Source organism: Cnephaeus nilssonii (genome assembly GCF_951640355.1).
Source record: "Cnephaeus nilssonii genome assembly, chromosome: 18".
Lineage (NCBI taxonomy): Eukaryota > Metazoa > Chordata > Mammalia > Chiroptera > Vespertilionidae > Cnephaeus > Cnephaeus nilssonii.
The window spans coordinates 11,458,100-11,475,827 of NC_137089.1; positions in this window are offsets into that span (position 1 = coordinate 11,458,100).

The following is a 17,728-nucleotide window of genomic DNA, read 5'->3' on the forward strand; positions in this document are numbered from 1 at the left end:
TTTTTAATATGTTCTATACACCACCCAAATTTGTGGCGATTTTATTCATGGTTCAGTTGAGAGGCTTTAGGATCCAAGGAACCGAATATTCAAGTAACAGTGGCTTCAACAACAAGCATCTGTTATCTCCAGGGGAATGTGGCTACTTATGGTTCTATGATGTCATCATTTCCATCTTCCTGCTCTGCCATCCCTGAGGGATTGGCCTTGTCCTTTTCCATGGCGGCAGCTCAGGCATCACCTGCCAACATGACCACCTTTAGAAAGGAAGTGGGCATTTCTTCTGATGCATCTTTTTATTAGACAGGAAAACCCTCTTCAGAGTCCTCCCAGCTGCCTTCCCTCTCAGGCCCCATTAGCCAGGACTGGGTCACATATGTATGTTTTACCTGCACGGGAGGCTGGGAAAGTGACGTGGGCATGTTCAGCTGGCAAGGAAGAACCAGGAGGTGGTTGGAAGGCAACCCACTAGAGCCTGGCACAACCAGTCTTCAGTCTATTCTATGAGCCAGACTGTAACGAGTTATACAGTCTCTAACAAGCAAATCACAAATGGGTCATGTTACTCTCCTGTTTAAAATGCTTCCAAACCTCCCCACTGATGCAATAAAGTTCACACTTTTTAAGCCTGGCTTATGAGACCCTTTATGATCTGGCCCCTATCCTCTGCTACACTCAGCTCATTCCCATTTCGTTGTTTAATTGAAAAAATCCTTTTCAGGTTTTTTTTGTTTTTTTTTTTTGTGTGTGTGTATTTGTTTAAAAACCTCCAATTTTAGAGAAAGACATCACTTGGTGCAGAATAGGTGCGACGTGTGCAGCCTGTGTCGAGCGGTTCTGCACATTCCCAGGTGCCCCTGCAGTCACCGCGGCTGTCCCCGCGAGAGAGCGGGGGTGGCTGGGACAAAGGATTCGTGACCAGTGTTCCTTCCCACACGGTTCACAGGGAGGCAGCACCGTGCGCTGTGAGCTATTTTGGTCCCAGCGGTGTGGGCGGAGCTGGAGGCTGTTCGGGACTTGGTGATGGCCTCTGCCTCTTGCTGGGGTGTCTTCAGGGGATACGCTGCTCACTTTGCAGGATGCCGGAGCCTTTGATCAGCCTCCTGTCCTCAGTGCTGAAAAGGCGGAGCTCTGTCTTCCTCAGTTAATTCAAAGAATTCCATTCTGGTGCCACATCATTTGAAGCTGGACTTCATGGTGAACTCAGACAACAGGGTCACATTTTGCCCACCTGGCCTGGGATCACCTCTTAAAATTTTTTTAAAAATTGATTTCAGAGAGGAAGGGAGAGGGAGAGAGAGAGAGAGAAACATCAATGATGAGAGAGAATCATTGACCGGCTGGCTGCCTCCTGCACGACTCCCCTCCCCCTAGCCTCTGGGGATCAAGCCTGCAACTCAGGCATGTACCCTGATCAGGAATCGAAGTTTCGACCACCTGGTTCATAGGTCAACGCTCAACCACTGAGACACACCAGCCGGGCTGGGATCACCTCTTGCAGCATCCACACACTAGTTTGTTTGTTTTTTAAATTCATCTTTAGCATGAATCAGTCAACACTAGTTTCATTAATGATGAATGTCCAAGGGGGAAAGGTAGTTATTACAGTAAAGATTAATTCAGGCATCTCACTTCATGTATAAAAGGCAACTTCAGATTATATGGCTTAAGGAGAAAGGCAAAACTTGAAGCATTTTAGAATAGCATGGCACGATCTCTACCACTATTTTGAGCAGCTGTCAAAATGCAGATGCTAAAGACAGCCTGTTTGGGTTCAGATGCTGACTCCACTGCTTACTTGCTGTGTGACCTCGATCAAGTGGCTTAATTCCTCTGTGCCCTGCACTCATGACCTGTCAGAGGGAGACAATGAATACTGAAACAGAGAGTACTAGGTACGTCCTGGCTTTTACTGTTTATCACCTTAGGATAGGGAAGGATTCCTTAAACAAACAAAACTGCAAGCCACAGACGAGAAGATTGATACAAGCAATTACAATGAGATTAAGGACTTTTATACATCAATAGACCATAAAGTATGAAAAGAAAAACCACACACAGAACATGTATTTGTCACACATATGACTGACAAGGGATTCACATCCAGTATGTATAAGTGACTCCCAGGGCTCTGGAAAAGAGGCGTTTCGAAGGTGTGTTGACCCAGATGCACAAAAACACTGCACAGGGCTCGCTCAAGGCAAATAGAAACCTTTTACTAACGAAGTTATATGCCTGGGGCAGGACTACACATTAGAAATGACCTGCACAGTAGAAATTTGCGATGAGATCACCCTGTGAGGTTACTTTGAGTTGGATTCATTATAGCACCCCTCTTTTGTCCACACTTAGGGCCTCGGCTCGGAAAGGTAAAGGGAGTGTGGCACATTGGGTATTGCTCCCAGGCCTTGGTGTCCCCAGCGCAGGGATATCTGCGTGGTGCATCCCCTCCCACTGCTGAGTGACTGCAGCTCCTCCCACCGGAGGCATCTTCCCTGGGATACAGGGTTCGGCCACATGGCTTGCTTTGGAGATGTGGGCAGCAACACTGGGATAGTTCTGGGCCATGACCTTAAGAGTATCTCACGTTTCTGCTTGCTCTGTGCTCCTGGGCTCCATCCTGAGGAGGGTGTGCCCCAAGGAGCCCGGGGCCAGAGAGAATGAAGACACCCGTGGAGCGCACCTGCAGCTAAACCTTGCTGCATCTGGCTCACAGGCCCACAGACTTTAAAAAAAAATGGATCGCTGAGATTTTGAGAGTATTACACAGCAAAACGGATTGATTAAGGGTATTCTCCACCAGCTTCGTTGACAAAATCCTGGTGAAAAACTCCGATTGGCCTGGTTTGGGACATGTGACCCATTTCGGCACCCATCACCGAGGACAGAGATTTGGTACTCGGAGTGGCCCTCCTGGGTCATGTGCCCTCTTTATTCAGGGAGGTGGGGGCAGTTGCCAAGGTGAGGAGAAGAAATGCTGAGCAGACAAAAGCAACAGCAATGTAGTGGTGAACCTGCCTAGAGGGGTGCCATAGAAGCTTAGGCAGGAGATAGGAACAAAAACGAGGGTGTGTTGAATAATGCCATCGATAGCAAAAAGGACACCGACACAAGAAATAGCATGTTTATTGGCTCCGGCAATAATGACCAATAAAGGTCACTGGTGATTTTTCCCTGTTTCCGTTGAGTGTTGGGGTGACTGCCTGATTACGGTGAAAGATAACATTTCAATGAATTAGAAGTATTTCAATAAGTTAGAAATCACTACTCTATTTCAATAAATTAGAAACCAGTATAGGTATGTTGGTTATTACTACAAAGGACCTTAGATAAGGGACAGGTTTTCAGGGAGAGCCAGCTTTATTTATTTGTGCATCACTTTGAAGCCACAGGAGGCTTTGGGGAGGGGCGTGTTGGGATCGCCCACACTAGAGGGAGGGAGATGATTCTGGAAGGAGGAGAGATTCCCTCGCGGGTGGGACTGGGCTAAAAGGCGGAGCACAGTCCTGGTGTGACCCTCAGGGCCTGCGGCGGAGTGAGTTGCATCTTTGGGGACCACATGGAACATGACGGCAGGATCCAAGTGACGTGGACTTCAAAGCAGCAGGGCTTAGCGCGAGATCACGAGGAAGGTGAGAGAGGCCAAGGGAGGAGAGAGCTGATAAGGCTATCTGGTCGCGGGCCCGGAGAAATAAAAACAGAGCCAGCTCCAAGCACAAGTGTCCAATTGACAGCATGTGACTCCAGTGCAGCCCCTTTTAGGACACTGACCTTTTCTCGACTTCGGTGGAGACCTCTCTCCTTCCCCTTCCCCAGCCCCTGTCCCTCTGCACCCCGTCCCTCCTGCTTTTACTGACCTCTGACTATATAGGACTTGCCAGGGCTGGGTCCCATCCAGCCGGGTCCTCCCCACACAGCATACCAGCATCTCTCCCTCTGCCTCACCTTTAAGCGTACTGTCTATGTCTCATTCCGTTGCTCTCTGCTTTCCAAGAGGCATCTGGGAATGCATCCGTACTAGCACAGCAGATCTGCTTCTGCGTTATTTGCCTTCCAAATGGACTTTTCTGGTAACATGACATTGTGCCCAAAGGAGTAACTTTTGTCCAAGGACTAGGAATTTGGCAGATGGGAGGAGGTAGGGCGTGCAAAGTTGCTCCTCAAATTTTACCACACCATAGGTTTGTCACTGACGAGGCTGGTCCTGAACTATAGAAGGTTTTGAAAGAAGTTAGATAAGAATCTTAGTTTTAGGAATAAAATATTTACTTTTAGGTGGCGACACAACAGATTTTAAATGTAATTAATTGCTAAACAAAAATGCCCTGAAGTGAGAAATATAGGGTTAGACAAATGGCCACACATTTCCCTTCCAGTTTATAGTTACAAACACTCTCACATCTGCTATTTCACTCGATTCCTTGCAAAAGCTTTGTGAAGTAGGCAAAGCATTTGTGTTTCTTAAAAGCATTTTTAAAAAGCAAAAAACTTCAACGTGGAGAGCTAGATTACTTATCTCAGGTTCACTGCTGGTTTGTGGAGTCAGGATTGCCACTGCTGCCCAATCTAAGACAGTCTGTGTGAGTGGGTGTAAGTCAGGGTTCTCCAAAGGAACAGGATCAATAGAGTATATTCTCTCTCTCTCTCTCTCTCTCTCTCTCTCTCTCTCTCTCTCTCTCTCTCTCTCTCAGACTAAGAAGTCCCATGATCTACAGTCAGCAAGCTGATCCAGGGGACCTGATGGTGCAGCCCCAGATCTAGTCCAAAGTCCTGAGAACCAGAGAACGGATGGCATAACTCCTAGTCCAAAAGCCGGCAAGCTTGAGGCCCAGGAAGAGTTCATTTTTTAGTTCAAGTTTGAAGAAAGGAAAAGATCGACGTCTAGCTCAACAGTCAGGCAGTAGACGTTCCCTTCTACTCGGTCTTGTTCTACTCAGACCTTCCACTGTTTGGATGAGGCCCACCCACATTAGGGAGATCAGTCTGCTTCACTCGGTGTACCAATTAACACGTTGATCTCATCCAGACACACTCTCACAGACACACCCAGCATCATGTTTGACTAAATACCTGGGCACCCTGTGGCCCAGTCAAGTTGACCCATAAAATTAACCATCCCCGTGAGCTCCTCAAGGAAGAAATGAAAGAGTGAATCTCATTTTGCATTTAGTATCGATGAAAGGCTTATAAAGCTGATGTGACAAATGTGGCAAGTGGAAGTTTCAGAGACATAAATGCGATCATTTCCATCATTTTCCTTTGGCCTGGAGTTGGATCTCTGCAGTAATCCAACTTGTTCTGTAGGTTTTCCTGACCATTTTACTGTAATAGAATTTACTTTCTATCTTTCGCCTCCTCTCCTGCTCATTTCTCTCCATCATCATTATGATCATCAGCATCCAAGTGTTACTGAGGGCCCGGGGCTCACAGGGCTCTGCACCAGGAAGGAATTTGCAGTTCACAGGGGAAACTAGATCTGTCCCTTGCTCTGAGGGGCTTAATTCCAGTTTAGGAGACAGAACATGTCCATAAAGGCGTGTAAATGAAGTATGAACTGGATAACTGCAGAAGGCTAGTACTCTTAGGTGCCAGAAAAAGGGCTGATTGGCAGGCTGAACACAGTCTAGAAAAGCTTCGGGAAGGCTGTGATCCTTGGGCTGGGCCGGAGGGAAGAGTGTGACCTAAACAAGTCGGGAAGCAGAGAGGCTGTCGGGAGCAGAGAATTCCCAGAACAAAAGTAAAAGGTGCAATGTGTGCCCAGCGCCAGGCCGCGGCGTGGCGTGGCGTGGCGGGCACCTGCACCATGGAACAGGCTGATGCCTGGAGACCAGCATCCGGGAACAGCCGCAGGCCCAGGTGGCCAGTTAACATTACTTTACGGTGTGTGAAAACTTCCAAGGTCAGTGTGGCGTGTCTTCTCCCAAACGCGACTTCTTCAACCTGCCCAGCCGGTCACTGCCGTTCGGCCAAGCTCCACAGGTGTCCTCTGGAAAGCAACTTCTGGATTTGCACATGATTAAAAGAAAGAAAAGCAGGCTTTTTGGGTTTTTGCCTGTTTTCATCAGAACACAACCCATAACTTCAACATCCGTTGCACAATATACGCATATGCAACAGAGAATTAATATTTCAAGGCACTTCTAAACTCGTTATTTAAAGTATCAGCTCTCATCAACTCTCAACTGTTTGACAGGATCAACTGTCGTCCTCTTTTCACACGTCGTCAAAGAGCTGTATCTACTTGGATCTTGCCTATATGCAACCCTGTCTGAGGATTCACTTGCTCGTTCAATTTGCTGAGCGCCTACTATGTGTAATGGAATTACAAATATAAAAATGAGCAGGAAGGATGCAATGCCTGCCCTCGGGAACCTTAAACTTGAGATGGGCGGGCAGATGAGTAAGCAGAATCGATTACATAGTGCGATGAGGGAACTAGATACCAAGTATTCTGGAAGTTAGACAACAAACCTGACACGTGTGTGTGTATGTGTGTGTGTGTGTGTGTGTGTGTGTGTGTGTGAGAGAGAGAGAGAGAGAGAGAGAGAGAGAGAGAGAGAGAGACGGGGGCAGGGACGCCTGAAGTTTGAGTTGAAGTTGGTGTGTGGGGTTGTTGGGGAGTCGAGCTGGGGAAAGGAGGAGAGCATGCCCAGTGAGAAGAGAGGAATCACATGTCCCAGAAGGTACAGAGGCCTGCAGGGGCCTGCACATCGCCCCACCCAGCTGGAGTCCAGGAAAAGGACATTCGTGGCATGGATAGATGTAGGGAGGCAAGGGTTAACTGGCCAATAATTTGGACTTAATTTAAATTCAATGTCTAAGTTCCTGGAAACTTCGGCTCTGCTTCTGATGTCTTACTTGCCTTCTTATTCTGTATTTCCTGATGTTTGCAGGGTACCCCCCTTTTTCACTTCAATTCAGCATGCTCGGATCACTCAACACCTTTCTCCCCTACTAAATATTCCACACTGCTTCTCTGTCCGCCTGTCTTTGTCTGTCATAACGAGATCAGCAAAATTCTAGTCTCTTTCCACAGCTAAGACATCTTTCGTCCCTTCCGTAGCTTCACTCCCTCTACCCAAGCTGACACCAGATCTTGCTAATTTATTTGACTGGATATCTGAAGGCTTTTGGTTCAAGCACTTTCTGGCTTCCTTGGAGATAATGCATCACTCATTCTCCTATAATAGCTTTAAATTTTCGCCAAGGCTATCTAAACTCCAAGTGAGTGGTATAACTTGTACTCCTCTGAGATATCGTTTTGGAATGAAACAGCAGTTTTAAAAATCACATCAGATTATAAAGCAGGGAAGTAATTTCAGCGGTCCAGAAAAGCCCCACGTCATTTTTGTTGGAAAAAAAAAGACAGTCCTTAATGCTTTATTTATTTGTTTTATTCTGTCTTCCTTTATCTTTAAAGAAATTCATCCACCTGCCTCCGGAAACCATCAGGCGTTATTACCTGCACAGAGCATCCATGAACAGGGATTTTTACTTGTCGCACCGTGTCCGTCCCTTTCCGTACAAGCCCTTTCCTGGATTCGTTACCTGCACGTTCGCTCACACTAAAAAAATGTTCAACACTGTTTAAACTTGCCCTTGATTACCAAGTGCCTTACTTCATACTGGCCCGGCTATTCATTATAGCCACACCCTGAAAACTGGACATGGAAAATTTAAAACACAAGGACCAGATTGCATTCTGTGTCTCAGGAAGAAATGAGAAGAAAAATGATAATTTCTCCCAGTTGTATTTTGTCATATTTTAAACAAAATGTCCACTGGCTGGAAATTCCATTTCAATCAGTAAAGTATTTACTGAGATTTAAGGACTGTGTTCAGCATGAAACTACTTACTTGTTAGAGGTCTGGTGACCATATTTTCTACAATTAAAAATCAGGGCACATGGTGTGACGATGGGGCAGGGCATTTGAAATCAGTACTACCCTGGAAAACGTGGGTTACAGGATCGCCCCAGTGACAGGACATGCAAGAGAAATATTGCCCCTCAAATTTACAATTGCATTGGAAACACAAGTCCAACCCACATTCACTTACTTGGCCACTGAGTAGGTAGTTACTGAACACCTAGTATAGGAGGTACTTTGTTAGCCAGTAAGATGGCAAGGATGAAAACTACAGGCAGTCACCTTAAATGCCCGCTCAAACAAGGGAGGCCTCTGTGAGGCTCATCTTCTGTGTCTACTTGGTGGGGGTAGGTGTGGAGTTGTTTGGTCAAGCACCAGCACAGTGCTGCTGTGAAGGTATTTTTTTTTTCTATGTGAATAGCACTTAAGTCAGTAGACCTTGAGTGCAGTAGATTGATTACCTTTCATAATGGGATGGGCCCCATTCAATCAGTTGAAAGTCCTAAGAGCAAAGGTTTCCCCCAAGAAGAGGGAATTCTGCCTTTGGACTCAAGATTGCAACAGTGACGCCTGCTGGAATTTCCAGCCTACCAGCCTACCCTGCAGATTTTGTACTTACCGATCCCCAAATTGTGTGAGACAATTCCTTCGAATAAATCTATCTATACCTATATATCTACTAGAGGCCCAGTGCACAAAATTCGTGCAAGGGCGGGGGGATCCCTCAGCCTGGCCTGTACCCTCTCCAATCCGGGACATCCCTCTCGCAATCCAGGATGACTGGCTTCTAACCACTCACCTGCCTGCCTGCCTAATGCCCCTAACTGCTCCCCTTGCCTGCTGGATCGCCCCTAACCGCCTCTGCCTGCCTGCCTGGTTGCCCCTAATGGCCCTCCCCTGCCGGCCTGGTTGCCCCCAACGTGCATATGGCTGGGGTCCCTCAGCCTGGCCTGTGCCTTCTCACTGTCCGGGAGCCCTCAGGGGATGTCCTTGGGGGAGCGAGCCTAAGCCAGCAGTCAGACATCCTTAGCTGCTGCTCTTGCCAGCCGTGAGCCCAGCTGTGGGAGCACACTGACCACCAGGGGGCAGCTCCTGCATTGAGCATCTGCCCCCTGGTGATCAGTGTGCGTCATAGTGACTGGTTGTTCCACTGTTTGGTCGATTTGCATATTAGCCTTTTATTATATAAGATATCTAGGTCTCTATCTCTACCTCTATTCATATCCATATCCATAACCATATATCTATCTTTATCTTTATTTCCTGTTGGTTTTGTTTTTCTGTGTTAAGGGCAACCTTAATACAGCTCTCATAAGTATTATCATTTACTTCCCATTCCTGAAATAACCCATACATTTTAAAGCATAATTGTATAATACCTGCTTTTCCACAAATAGTAACGCCCCACTTGACAAATGTGTCTTTAGCAATGTTTTAAGCACGTGGCATCTACTTTCGAGACCCACCTTGCTGCGGGAGAGAAGCCCCAGTGACGTGATCTGATGGAACAGAGTTGCCCACCTTTGGGCGGAATGAGGAGTGTGGGATTCGGGGAGCTGAGGAGACCAGGGCGTGCTCAGATTGGGCGGCAGCAGGCACGCAGCGCAGAGCAGGCTGTGCTGGCCTTCTGGTCACAAACCCCGGAGGAAAGAAACTTCATGGACGATAGGGCCTGTGTCTGTGGGTATCTTTATAGCAGAAAAAGATCCTGTGGGAAGAAAAGAGGAAAGTAGTGCAAAATTGCTCAAAGCAATTGGGATAATAATAAAAATTGCTTGGGGTCAAAAAGGAGTAGATGTTGTCCAAGAGCTAGAACTATGAGTTCAGCGCTAGATTAATATTTGGGGAATTAGACTTTTTATGAGTTGTTCCACTGGAAAATGGTACAGGTTGATCTGTTCTAAAAAGAAGTGCGGCATGTAACATTATATTTAAGATCATTTTTCTTAAAATATTTTTTTAAAAAATTTAAAAAAGAAGTGTGGGTGCTTTGTAGCAAGAGAATTCTGGCTGGAATAAGTGGTAGTCAATTTTCCACAACTGATTTGAGCATGTAGCAGGCCCACTTCTCTGAACCTGCAATAGAAAATACTTGGAAGGGGGAAAATCTTATGAATAATTAGACATAATTAGGTTGTCAGCTCATATATCATTATGTCTTGCCTCTCGGGGATGTTTTGCAGATTAATTAGCTAATGTTTGTGAAATAAGCTCCAAATGCTGTGTATCATTGGCATAGAATTTGATTTTCAGTATGATGAATGTAATTAAGTCATGTTGATTTCATACGGACTTTCATTGCAGAATAATGTCTGTTCGGGGGCACGGATTCTTGCACTGGCATTTCATCAAGGAGAGATCTTGATGTTGGAAGCACTGTGGCAGGCATTTTGCATCGTGTGTGATGCACATCTCAGGTAGACGAGGCATTTAAATGGTCAGATTAGAATTGTGGCTTCTAGTGCCGCCAGTGTGGCTAGTGGTTGAGCCTTGACCCATGAATCAAGAGGTTACTGGTTCAATTCCAGGTCAGGTAACATGCGCCGGCTGTGGGCTCGATCCCCAGTAAGGGGCGTGCAGGAGGAAGCCAATCCATGTTGCTCTCTCATCAATGTTTCTATCTCTATCCCTTTCCCTTCCTCTTTCTCTCAAATCAATAAAAACATTTAAAAAAAAAAAAGAACTGTGGCTTCTACTGATGAATAAAGGTTATATTCATATGTGATGTTCATCTTGACATTACAATAATTAAAGACAAACACTTTAAAACCAAGATCAACAGGAGAGAAAACATGTCAACCTTGCCTAAATGACATGTACATGAAATATTCTTCAGTTAGGGTTCATTTTTTTAAACCCCAAATGGCTTCAAATATCCCCAATTCATACCCATTAGTAAGCTTTTCTTCAACAGTACAACTAGTTATTGACTCAGAAGTTCCAATATATATTTACTAGTGCCCTGGTGCATGGATTCATGCACATTGAAAGGAAATTAATTAGAAGGTGGCTGGTAGGGAGGGACTGGGTGAGACGGGCCAGACACCCCCTGGATCCAACCTCCTGCGGTCCCTCCCCAGCTGGCCGCACCTGGGGTGGCACTGCGACTCGAAGGGCATCTGCGGAGTGAGCAGGGTCCCTCCGGCAGGTGGGGTCCCTTGGCCTGAACTGAAGGGATTGGGCGGAACCCCACTCTCCGACATCCCCCAAGGGGTCCCGGATTGCTAGAGGGAGGTTCTTGGGCGACACACCCCAGAATCGGGCTCCCTCCTCTCTGGTTCCGAACTGTGTCACCCAAGAACTGCAGCTGCCAAGTCACCGCAGCTCAGCAGCTCTTGCATTGAGCATCTGCCCCCTGGTGGTCATTGCACATCATTACCTGTCGGATAGTCAGACTCGCTTAGCCTTTTATATATATAGATATTTTGGATTTGGTGATTTTTTTCACAGTGGAATCAAATAAGGTCTAGGACAGTGGTTTTCAAATGTTTTGGTCTCAGGATCCCTTTAACCTTTTGCACTTGGATGTCGAGTGTGACTCGACACAGCATTAGAATAAAGGAATCGAGAAAAAAGCAAGCGAGTGCAAAGGGTTAACAAAATCTTCAAAATCATTGAGAACACCAAAGAGTTTTTGTTTATGTGTTATATCTACCAATGTTTATTGTATTAGAAATCAAAGCCGAGAAAAAAAATATTTATTTATTCATTTAAAATAAAAAGTCCATTATACGATAACATAAATGAGACTTTTTTAATGAGGAAAGGTGGGGAGTGGCATCGTCTTACATCTTTATAAATCTCTTCAATGACTAGCTTAAAAGAAAGCAGCTGTAGTTCCATATCAGCTTCTGCATCCAATCTGATGTGATACATCATTTTGGTTGGAATAGATGAAGAAAATTTGGCTTCACATAAATATGTAACTGGAAAAGGGAGGAGTGTTTTAATAGCCTTTTCAGATCATTCTGGATGTTCCTTTTTGATTTGACACCCAAACTCCACAAGTGGCAGTTTTTTAAAGGCTGCTTTCTTAAAAGTTGGTGGGTTCTGAAAACACATCAAGGACTTTTTTGTACTCCGTTGCTTTACAGCGCATTGGCCTGTCTTGTATTATGTATTGGTCATTTGGAAAATATGGATTCACTGAGCTATGCAGACCTTCCAAACGTTGACACACTTCATTATACAGTGTCAAACAGTCACTTTCATTAGTATCACCACTGATGTCATCATAAAATTATTTAAGTATTGGTATACTCTCAAGTTAAAATTGTTTTTGCACTGTAAAGCTGGAATTTTATTATTGGCCATAAGTACTTTCAGTTGTTTTTCCGTAAGTGATAATCTCACTTTGTTCATTTTAGAGACAACTGTCTGCCCAGTACCCGCATCTGAACAAGCGTCATTTGTTTTCAAGTAAAACTGGCATTCCACGAAAAAGCAGCTAGCTCAGCTCGCAACACGCGCGATTTTCCTTGAGAGAGCTATTGCAGTTGGTATGCATCGAGGTCTCTGTGAGAACTTTCCGTTTCCTCCCACAGAATATTAAAATGATGTGTGCTCAAGGGTCAACATTTCATAAAACAAATACTTTTTTACTGCTGGATCCAGGTCATTGTAAATGAGACTGGCACTTGAAGAAAAATCTGCACGGGCATGGCCTTTGCTCCACCCATGCACATGTCAGGCCCGTGAAAAGGCAAAGAATGCCCTCGTCTTCCCAGGAAATCTCTGGGATGTGTAGACTCTCTGTAAGGGCCTCGGGGACCTTCAGGGGCCCGTGGACAACACTTTGAGAATCACTGAGGTAAGAAATGCACTGAGGACAGAGCACAGGAGAGAGGCGGGTATCTTTTTAAAGCAGCTGCGTCGGCAATACGGAGGACAAGTACAATTTGATGGAATTTCCTGCTGTTACTGTTTTTTTTTTTGTTGTTGTTGTTTTTTTACGTAGCAGGAAGCATATCGTGCTGCCCTAAATCAGTTTTTCAAACTTTGTTGACTGTAATACACAGGAAGATATATTTTTTTACATTGTAACACGGTGTACACACACACACACACACACACACACACACACACACACACACACACAGCTGCTGTATTTACTGAAATAAAAGTGGAATGAAATAATAGCCTTACAATTTATGATACAGCTTTATTTAGTCCTTTTCCACTTCTTCTGAAACTATTGGTCGAGACCCACTAGACTGATTGCACAGCCCACGAGTGGGTTGGGAACGGCCGTTGGTAAGAATCTGCTCTCAGTAAAGACGCTTTCGCTTTGTAACCCATAAGCCTCCCTACAGGCTGGCCACCTCTGGCTGGAGACTAAATGTGGACCCAGGCGTTTTGAATAGTTGTTTATTCTGCCATTTCTTGATTCAGTTGCAAATTATTTAAAAGTGTGGTCCAATGAGAAACACTTTCTGTCAAGGAAGCGATGTGTATGTTACTACATAAAATACCTTCTTAAAGTTTGTTTTCTCTGATAAAGTCTAAATGTTTACTTGGGGTTCAAAAACAAACAAACAAACAAATAAACAAAAAAACCCAACACAAAACAACCCTAACTTTGTTTCTTCTTCAGCATTAGTGGCTAAATACACACAATATAACTTCAGAAAGGAGACTGTATTGACACTGGTGTGGTAATTACTGCTCTCATAAAAAGAGCTCTTGAGTACAGTCCCGGGATCTGGGTTGATGTTCCAGTCACACTGCTCAACTTCCTATTCTGCCCCTGTTTTGAGAATCATTGCTCTCTGACTGATGTAGATAATTGTAAAACCCACATTTAAGTGGCTACCAATTTGGGGTGTTTTGCTTTAATGCTAGTTGATATTTTTTTGGTGATATGTAAGAAGGTACTAACGAAGTGGAATGTATCAGAATGTTCTCTTCAGAATTTGGCCCCTCCCTGCTTCTGCTAGGCTTTCAGGATATTCTTTCTCTCTCTCTCTCTCTCTCTCTCTCTCTCTCTCTCTCTCTCTCTCTCTCTCTCTCTCCCCTCTCTCCCTCTCCCTCTCCATCTATATTTTTTCAATATTTTAGGGATTGATCTATTGATCTATTTTACCTCGACCCTTAAATGTTGGTTTTTCCCCCTCTGTTTAAGGTCAAGGACCCGTCGAGTCTTGCCTCCTCTGCTTTGGCATTATTTACTCCCCAGTATGGAGCAATGTGTAGGCAAGGCCAGGCAGGGAGCTAGGAAGTGAGGAAAAAAAAGGTAGACATCATTGCAGTTGTTCAGAAGAGAGGGCAAGAGGCCCTGAGTTAGGGAGATGCCACTGGAAGGGCAACGAAGGGACAGACCCTTCGTATTTGTCTCGCAGTTGGCGTGGGGATACGGAAGAAAAGAGGTTCTCACTTAGGAACTTGGTCAAGTAGAAGGAGGAGCTGATACAGGAAGAATGATTTTCAAACACATCGGAGATGTTAACCAGGTACAAGAGAAAGTCAGAGTGAAACTTGAGAGAGTGCAGGGCTTGAGAGTTGAGCTAAGTCATCTAGACTTGAGCAGTTTTTGAACTCGTGGGTAAGGATGAAGCCACTGACGTAGAGAACAACAACAACAACAAAAGAATGTGGCTGAGGATAAACTTTAGGAAACTTGGAAATTGGAAAGAGCAAAAAGAGGATGAGGAGCCCCTGAAGGAGACAGAGAAGGAGAAACCCAAGGAGTAGAGACCCAGTTGGAAGAGTGTTAGCCCATAGGGGCCAAGCAATGTGACAGCATGTGAAATACTAAGTGACAGTCCTGTGGTGAAAGGACACCTCTCCCTTCTTCTGAGGAAAGAGTGACAGAGAGCAATGTTCCAGGAGATGCATGATGCGCACAGAAAGATCCTAGAATTTGGAGCCGGCAGCCATGGGTTTTCATTTCCTCATAAGCGTTTACTGTTTGGGCAGAAGCTGCAAAACAGACAGGAAACCGTGGGAGAACAACTGAAGGCGAATCTGTGTCCAAAATGTTGTCAGAAAGACACCAAGTTTAAAAGAGCGCAGCTGTCTGATTTGAGAAGTTAGAGAGCATGTCCAGCTTGAGTGTCAGTGGGTCAATAGGATTTTGTCAGATACAGTAATGGAGGAAGAATACATGACGTAAACAATTTTGCTTTGTCATCTAGAGAAGAGAGAACTGAAGGCATACACTCCTCCAGGAGAGAGTGCTTGTGCTTCCCTTTTCCTTGTTTGGGAACTCAGAAGCCTTGTTTATTTGAGACATTAACATGCAATAGTTTGGTGCTTGATGGAAGAAGAAGAGTGGAACAGTTCACATTTACACTGAGTGGCCAGATTATGATGATCTCTGAACACATAATAATCTGGCCACTCAGTGTATATACTCTATGATAAAAGGCTAATATGCAAATTGTCCCCTTGACCAGGAGTTCGATCAGCAGGCAGGCCGGCCAACCGCCCATGTCCCCTCCCCCTGGCCAGGCTGGCCGACCCCACCCATGCACGAATTCATGCACTGGGCCTCTAATACACACACACACACACACACACACACACACACACACACACACTGAGTGGTCAGATTATTATGCATTCAGAGATCATCATAATCTGGCCACTCAGTGTATATGGAGAGCCTTCCATTACAATGGATGGTTTGTACTTTATTCATTTTTGAAATGTACCCCAAAAGTCTTCAATAAGGTGCTTATGTTATTTGAAAGTTAAGCAACCATGTAAAGATCCCCCACTTTACAAGCAGGAGGTGCAAATAAGCAGCTCATTGTTTAACTTAGAGATGAAGCGTGGGCATCCTGCAGTGGAGGTCTGGGAGACAGATATTCGATGTGATGCGAATGTGCATCTTGGATCACAATAGGAGAGAACGACAGGGGTTGATTTCAAACTGAAAAGAGACACAGGGGGAATACAATTCAGAGGAATAAATTATTTAAGAGTATTGTGACTTTTAAGATAAAATGTCAGTTTGGTAGTCAACCAACATTCTTGGGCTATGATGATGGTTCCTTTGGGGGGAAAAAATCAAATCAAGCAAATAGAAAGGCAGTTTATTCCACTGTCTTTGGGGAAAAGACAGTCACAAGTTTGACCTCTAAGAATCAGTTCCAGAATGCTAAGGGCTTTACCAACCATGCACTGGAACAGGATCAGCAGTTACGTGGCGACACTCGGTCACTGCTGAGAACTGTCTGCTAGGCATTGCTAGAGGCTCCAGGAAGGGTTGTGGCATGGTGCACATCACTCTGAGTGAAACCAGTGAGATCACCAGCACTCACTGCAGTGCGGACAAGCTGAGGATTAGCAGCTTTTCGAACTAAAAACCAGAGAGTACTAAATGTGTCGTCATTGGGACACACACAGGGATCACTACTATGCTATTAATCATTTACAAACAATTCCTTCATAGACACAGAACAGAAAGACAGCTGTCAGAGGGGAGGGAGTATGGGGGCTGGGAGAAAAAGGTGAAGGGATTAATAAAGTAATTCTCATAAGCAGATAACAACATGGTGATTACCAGAGGGAAAGGGGGTTCGGGGGGAGGTAGAAAGGGTAAAGGGGGGCTAAATGGTGATGGAAGGAGACTTGGCTTGGGGTGGTGAACACACAATATGCTATACAGATGATGTGTTATAGAATTGTACCCCTGAAACATATAATTTTATTTACCAACTAGAGACCCAGTGCACAAAATTCATGCATGGGGGTGGGCGGGGAGTCCCTCAACCCGGCCTACAACGATGCCAGCATCCCGCGCCCCGGCCAGCCTCTGGCCAGAGGCCCGCCCTCCCTCCCTCCGTGGGCCGGGGTGCACGGGACACTGGGGCTCGTCGCGGGGGCGCTGCCGCCAGCATCCAGGGCCCCGGCCACTATGGGAGCCGCCATCTTTCGTGATGGAGTGACAGTTAATTTGCATATTACCCTTTTATTAGATAGGATGTCCTCCCTATAAGTTCAATTTAAAAACATTAAAAATGATTTCTTAATTATATAGGCATTAAAGTCTTGCATCATTGACCACATATTTAAAATAGCTTTGTATCACTTACAAAACCAATTTAAAGTATCAGATTATTGAATTGTCTCTGATCCAATGTCCAACTGCCTTCCAGCCAAGATGAACTTATGTATTGCTTTGTAATTACATTAAAAAGCTTTATTCTCTCATTGATCAAAAAATTGAAATACAAGGATATGAGGCAATTTACGCATATCTATTCAACCATCTAGGTTTAAAATTCAAGAGTTGAACTCCGATTTTTTTTTTTTTAAACCTGGTCTGTATTTGTACAGTATGCTAGGCAGGCAGCATACTGTTAAAAGAAAAGAAGGAAAATAATGAAATAATGATAATAATAAAAAAAAACAACACCTATTAGCTTTGAGTTGAATAACAAAGGAGCACCAAATGGAAACTCACCTCCTAGCCAAGAAGGGCTATCTGCCCTCCCCCGTCCATCACCACCAGCTGGCAGATGGGCCCAGGAGGAGCGCAAGCCTCCTGAGATGCCAAGTCCTCTGCTGAGGCAGCAGGCTGAGCCTTGCCTGCAGGGGTGGAGGACAGGGAGTGGCTGAGCCTGCAGTTCCATGTAGCAGCTCATCCCACGGCAGAGGAGACTCTTGGGGTTAGCCAACAGAAATGGAATTCAAATCGGGAACCAGAGTTCACCTGATACATTTTAATTGATTGCCATGACACGGACCATCTGTTTATCATTTGAGTCTCTTTTCTTTATACGAGAAGTGCTTTTGTACAGGGTGGGACCCATGCTCCCCTCAATTTCTATATGGAAAAAAAAATCTTTTCTATCTTTTCATTGCTTTGCTGAGTAGCTTTCAACAAGCTTTTGGAAAAAGTCTGGATCCAGAT